The 7,277-nt window shown below is 43.6% G+C and overlaps 1 non-coding gene across 1 annotated transcript; it reads left to right on the forward strand.

Moving 5' to 3' along the window:
- The first annotated feature begins 4,404 nt into the window (after positions 1 to 4,404).
- On the forward strand, positions 4,405 to 4,477 carry TRNAR-ACG. Its single transcript has one exon. It is a non-coding gene; the product is annotated as a tRNA-Arg (tRNA).
- The last annotated feature ends 2,800 nt before the right edge of the window (positions 4,478 to 7,277 follow it).

The following is a 7,277-nucleotide window of genomic DNA, read 5'->3' on the forward strand; positions in this document are numbered from 1 at the left end:
TATTTTTTTTTTAATTCAAATTTCTCTTTAATTCAGCTGAGTTTATTTCTGAAGAGCTAAAAATGAGCCAAATCCTAACTTTCTCTCTGAATACAAAAAGTATTGTAACAATACTCTCGCAAACATTTCATTGTTGTTAACAGTGTTCATCCAAAATAACACCTGCAGACATAACAGACCTACACTGAATTTGAAGTAATTGGTCTCCTCAGTACCATGGCAGGCTCCCCGAAGAATCAAAAAACTATAGGTGACAAAAGGGAAATTGGTGAATTATAGATCACTGTTCTTTGCATCCTTATGAAGAAGAACTAGTAGAGATCCTATCTTAGTGAAGTGATCCTTAGTAGGAACACTGCTGAGAGGACTTACTGAGGCACTAATGACAATACAGTGCATGCAATGAGACCAGAGAGCAGCAAAACTCTTCCCTTCTGCCTGTCCTAGTGCATTTCTGTGCTGGAGCCTTAGGTTGCTCTGGCTGCACAAATGCAGGGGCTCAGTGAAATCTTACCACTTCCTTAATTAACTAATACATCTGAGAGCTAGCCTGGTTTTCTTTTTCTGCTTCCCTCATACTTGTGCCTCATCTCTCTGGTTTAGCTTAAGTCCCTTTGTGTTCTGTAACAGTCCTTGGAAGGTCTGGATCAGACTCAGGTTAGAGAATCAGCCTGATTGTTATGACCCAGGACAAATGGAAACTGTGAGTATCCTCTTAAAAAAGTTGAGTAAAATCAACTTGTCCTGGCACCTGATGCTTAGAAGAAAGCAAAAGAAATTCTACTGTTTTCCAGATGGAATGAATTGACTGCAGCAGTTGAATCTTATGTTCTGTTGTTGATACTTTTTATGAGAAACACATGATTTATGTGTATATCAGAAGCAGACAGATACACTTTTCCTAAAACAAGCAAGCAAATGAAAAAATATATATATCTTTCAGTGAGGAGAAATAAAACGATAAATCTTCTACTTAAAAACAAACAAGCAAACAAACAAAAAACAACTTAGAAATCGTTCACCAGACATTTCCAGTGTTTATCGTAGAAATCTTATGTCACTGCAAGCCCGTGGCAATAGTACATAATGGAAAAAATTGTGCAAATAAGAGAGTCGGCCCGGAGAGGAAAATGGGCATTTGGGAAACAAAATCCACAACTTGGAACAATTTAGAAATGTTCCATTCTGAAGACTTTATATAATCTTTCTGTTCAATAGCATTTTTTGTTTGTTTGTTTTTCAAAGCTTGATAGATATTTCCTGTGGAAAAAAAAGAGGACACATGATTCCCTTTATTAGATGTCATAAACAAATAATTAATTTTATTTTAATTATTCTGATTAGACTGAATTCTAAATAGTTTTAAACCTAGTTTGAAATGAAATTAAAATTTTTAGCTAGTTCTCAGAGCAAACTGGTTGTAAATTGAAATGAAAGGAAAGGAATCTACGGAAATGTGACAGAGAGGTTGCTGACAGCTATGTGTAAGAGTTACATCTTTGTCTCCAAACTCAAGAAGTCAGGCTTTAAACAGCAAGTAGTTTTGATCTCTTGAACATACGGACTTCTATCCACTACCTAAAAATTTGTGCTACTTTAAAGAACAGCATGAATTAAAAAGAAAAATAAAATATATTATACACGGTAGTAAAATAAAATGATAAAAGCTTACTCCAAATGTGCCAGAAGTGATAATCTAACATTTTTCAGAATCTTCCTAAAAAACATATTAAATTCAGTGCATTTTTTCTCCTATTCCTTTTGAACTTTCGTGATTCCCAAAATTATTTACAACCTATTCAAAGATATATATTCTCTTCGGTTAAAACTTGAACTGTAATTTGACTTTTTTTTTTTCTTTCATCATTTAAGTTGCATTAATATAGGAAAGAAAACGAAGTGACAATGTTCTCTTTCATCTAGTCTAATAATTTTCATGTTTGTACAGTTACAGAAGATCTGGTGCAATACGACTGTTTGCATAATAAGACACGTACGTGTTTCAAAGTTGGTCATAGAACCTTTGATTTTCCATTCAGATTTCGTTCATGCATATTTTCTTGTGTACTAATTAAATCAGTATGTTTAAATGGGAAAGACCTCCTACTCTTTCAGTCATCTGCTGCAATAGATAACTCAGAATTATAAGTTATTTCATGGACAAAATGAAGTTTATCATGTTTTTTCTTATTATTATATGATTCTGGAGAATCCCTACATGAGTATTCTCCTTCCTTTTGAGTGGAGCACTCTGAAGGTAATGTATTATTTAAAATAAGGAAATGTCTTTATACATCTTGATGACTCCTAGCGTTATTGACTTTTAATACTAATGCTTATTATTTCCAGTGCTGCTGACAGTGTAAAGTGAATGACTCACTGTTTTTTTCACATTTTCTTTTAAATTTGTTTGTCTCAGATGTATCTATTTGAATGTGTTTGGTAAGTGAAAACATAAGAAAGCCATGAGATCCAGAGGCATTTATAATCCAAAAGTTTAATCTGACTGAGCAGTTTATGCACAAATGGATGAGAGTCCAAAGGCAGCTTGCTTCAAAAATGTAGTCAGCGAGAAAATAAAATACACTTACATCCGTTTGCCTCTTATTATTCAGTAGGGAGGCATTCACAAAGTACATAAGTCCATAAGAATTGTAGCTTAACAATAAATATAAAATGCATGAGTTATGAAGTGCCTAATAGGAAAATAACAAAAACTCAAAATTTTATAAGTAACCATGCACAGATGCTAGAATCAGAAACTTTGACTCAACCTAAAGAGTGTTACTGAGTCTTTTTAGCAAACCACCAGAATACATGTCCTGGTTTCAGTTAGGACAGAGTTAATTTTCCTCCTAGTAGCTGGCAGGGTGCTATGTTTTGGATTAGAATGAGAAGAGCGCTGATAACATGCTGATGTTTTAATTGTTGTAGAGCAGTGCTTACACCAAGCCAAGGACTTTTCAGCTTCTCGCTCTGTCCCTCTGTCCTGCTAGCGAGCAGGCTAGGGATGCAGCAGGAGCTGGGAGGGGACAGACCCAGGACAGCTGACCCAAACTGGCCAAAGGGGTATTCCATACCATCTGACGTCATGCTGAACAATATATAGGGGTGGCTAGCCGGGGTAGGGGGGGGGCCAGCTGCTCGGGGATAGGCTGGGCATCGGTCAACGGGTGGTGAGCAATTGCATTGTGCATCACTTATTTCGTACACATTATTACTATTAATACTATTATTATTATTATTATTATTGTTATTGTTATTGTTATTGTTATTGTTATTCTTTTCCCTGTCTTAATAAACTGTCTTTATCTCAACTCACAGACTTCACTTTCCCGTTTCTCTCCCCCATCCCGGAGAGGGAGGGGGGAGGGTGAGCGAACGGCTGTGTGGTGTTTGACTGCCAGCCGGGCTAAACCACAACAATACAGTAGTATCATAGAATCATAGAATCATTACGGTTGGAAAAGACCTCCAAGATCATCTGGGCCAAGCATCGCCTAACTACCAATGTCACCCACTAAACCATGTCCCTAAGCACCAAGTCCAACCTTTCCTTGAACACCCCCAGGGATGGTGACTCCACCACTTTCCTGGGCAACCCGTTCCGATGCCTGACTACTCTTTCTGAGGAGAAATGTCTCCTAATTTCCAACCTAAACCTCCCCTGGCACAACTTGAGGCCATTCCCTCTAGTCCTATTGCTAGTTTTCTTTGAGAAGAGGATAATCCCCTGCTTCCCCAAACTTCCTTTCAGTTAGCTGTAGAGAGCAATAAGGTCTCCCCTGAGCTTCCTCTTCTCCAGACTAAACAACCCCAGTTCTCTCAGCCGCTCCGCATAGAACTTGTATTCTGGACCCTTCACCAGCTTCATAACCCTTCTCTGGACATGCTCCAGGGCCTCAATGTCCTTGTACTGAGGGGCCCAAAACTGAACACATACTTTAAGTGCAGCCTCACCAGAGCAAAGTACAGGTGGATGATCACCTCCCTGTTTTTTCTGGCTACACTATTCCTGATACAAGCTAGGATGCCATTGGCCTGCTTGAACACCTGGGCACACTACTGGGTCATGTTTAGGCGAGCATCAATCAGTTCCCCCAGATCCTTTTCCTCTGCACAGCTTTCTAGCCACTCTCCCCTAAACCTTTAGTGTTGCATGGGGTTGTTGTGACCAAAACATGGGAACTGTCACTTATCAATGTTAAACCTCATCCCATTGGCCTCTGTCCATTGTCCCATCCTGTCCAGGTCCCTCTGCAGGGCCATCCTACCCTCCTGCAGATCGATATTTCCTTCAAACTTGGTGTCATCTGCAAACTTGCTGAGGAGGAATTGACTGAAAATCAATTCCCTCATCCAAATCATCAATAAAGATATTACAGAGGATAGGCCCCAACACTGGGGCCAGTGGTGCAATGGATAACGCATCTGACTACGGATCAGAAGATTGTAGGTTCGACTCCTGCCTGGCTCGCATGGCTCTTTTGGGGATGTTTAAGGAAAGGTTGTACCTGGTGCTTAGGGACGTGGTTCAGTGTGTGACTTTGGTAGGAGGGTGATGGTTGGACAAGATGATCTTGAAGGTCTTTTCCAACCTTAATGATTCTATGATTCCATGAACACTGACCCCTGGGGAACACCACTGGTGACTGGTCACCAGCTCTCCATTCACCACTGCTCTCTGGGCCTGGCCATCCACCTAGTTTTTAAGCGAGCAAACAGCGTACCTGTCCAAGCCATGGGCTGCCAGCTTCTCCAGGAGAACACTATGGGGGACCATGTCAAAGGCCTTGCTGAAGTCTAAGTAGACTACATCAACAGCCTTTTCCTCATACACCAGGTGGGTCACCTGATCATAGAAGGAGATGTGGTTCGTCAGGCAGGACTGGCCTTTCATGCACCCATGCTGACTGGGCCTGATCCCCCATTTGTCTCACATATGCTACGTGATTGCATTAAAGGTGACCTGCTTCATCACCTTTCCAGGCACTGAGGTCAGGCCTGTAGTTCCCTGGGTCCTCCTTATGACCCTTGTTATAGATGGGTGTCACATTAGCAAGTCTCCAGTCATCTGGGACCTCTCTGGATTACCATGACCGCTGACAGACGATGAAAAGCGGCCTAGCAATCACATCCACCAACTCCCTAAGCACCCTTGGGTGGATCCCATCTGGCCCCATGGACTTGTGGCAGTCCAGGCGGAGCAACAGGTCTCTAACTGTTTCCACCTGAACTGTGTGTGTGGGGGGGTGTTCTTCTGCTCCTTGTGCCAGACTTCCAGGTCAGGAGGGTAAGTACCCTGAGGATAAGTGGTCTGGCTAGTAAAGACAGATGCAAAGAAGACATTAAGAACCTCAGCCTTTTCCTTAACCTCAGTACTCATGTTCCCCCCTGCGTCCAGTAAAGGATGCAGATTCTCCTTGGCCCTCCTCTTGCCGTTAATATATTTATAAAAACATTTTTTGTTATCCTTCATAGTAGTGTCCAGGTTGAACTCGTACTGGGCTTTGGCCTTCCTGTTTTCTTCTCTGCATATGCTGTCAACTTCCTTGTGCTCTTCCTGAGTTGCCTGACCCTTCTTCCACCAGACATAAACTCTTTTTTTCTCCTGGACACTCAGCAAAAGTTCCCTGTTCAGCCATGCCGGTCTTCTTCCCCACCAGCTCATCTTATGGTACGTGGGGACAGCCTGCTCCTGCACCTTTAAGACTTCCTTCTTGAGGAGCGTCTAGCATTCTGGATCCCTCTTCCTTCAGGACTGACTCCCAAGGGACCCTCCCTACCAGTGTCCTGAACAATTCAAAGTCTGCCCTCTGGAAGTCCAAGGTAGCAGTTTTACTGACACCCCTCCTGACTTCACCAAGAATAGTGAACTCTACCATGTCATGGTCACTTTGCCCAAGACAACTCACTACCACCACATCTCCCACCAGTCCTTCTCTGTTCATGAACAACAGGTCTAGTGGGGCACCCCCCCGGTAGGCTCACTAAGCAGCTGAGTCAGGAAGCTGTCTTCCATGCACTCCAGGAACCTTCTAGACTGCTTCCTCAGGGTTGTATTGTATTTCCAGCACTTGTCCAGGAAGTTAAAGTCCCCCATGAGGATAAGTGCTGGTGATCGAGAGACTTTCACCAGCTGCTTGTGAAACGCCTCATCCGTCTCTTCATCCTGGTTTGGCGGTCTATAACAGACCACCACCAGGATGTCCATCTTATTGGGCAACCCCCTGATCCTTATCCACAGGGATTCTACCTTATCATTCCCAACCCTGAGCTCAACAGCATCAAAGCATTCTCTAATATAGAGATCCATGCCACCACCCCTCAGTTGCCTGTCCCTTCTGAAGAGCTTGTAGCCATCCATTGCAGCACTCCAGTCATGGGAGTGGTCCCACTATGTCTCGGTGATGGTGACTAGGTCATAGTTTGCCTGCTGCACAATGGCTTCCAGCTCCTCCTGTTATGCATGTACATGGTGTAGATGCACTTCAGTTGTGCCATTGCCCTCACCCCCAACCCTGAGACTACTCCCCCAGGCTCAACTCTGTCAAGCATCATTTCCTCCTGGTCCCCCTTCATACTTAGTTTAAAGCCCTCTCCATGAGCCCTGCCAGCCCCTGGTCTAGAATCCATTTTCCTCCTTGAGACAGGTGGGACCCATCAGCAGTCATCAGGGCAGGTCCTGAGTAAACCTCCCCATGATAAAAACTCACAAAATTCCTGTGATGACACCAGCGTCTCAGCCATGTATTAATCAGCTGGGCCTTCCAGGTCTGCTCAGTATCCCTCCCCACCACTGAAGGTTTAGAGGAAGAGACCACATGCGCACCCACTCCATCCAGTAACTGCCCCAATCCCCTGAAGTCCCTTTTGATAGCCTTCAGGCTTCTCTCAGTAATTTCATCACTGCCAGCCTGAATTATCACTGAGGGGTAATAATCAGAGGGAAAAACAAGGTCAGGAAGTTTCCTGGTAATGTCCCTGACCTGGGCTCCAGGTAGGAAGCAGACTTCCCTATGGATAGGCTCCAGCCAATGTATGGGGCCCTCTGTTCCCCTCAGAAGGGAGTCACCTACGACCATTACCCTTCTTTCCTTCTTGTTGGAGGAAGTTCGGAGGTGTGGAGTCGACTTCCTTGCTCTAGACAGCCTCCTGGGTGGACTTTGCCCCACATCCTCATCACCCTGTCCCTCGAGCTCCAGGGCCTCATACCTATTGTGTAAGGGCACCTGGGAAGGCAAGGCGGGTAGGGAGGGGACTTACCTGTGACACCA

Source organism: Cygnus olor, chromosome 2 (assembly GCF_009769625.2).
Source record: "Cygnus olor isolate bCygOlo1 chromosome 2, bCygOlo1.pri.v2, whole genome shotgun sequence".
Classification (NCBI taxonomy): domain Eukaryota; kingdom Metazoa; phylum Chordata; class Aves; order Anseriformes; family Anatidae; genus Cygnus; species Cygnus olor.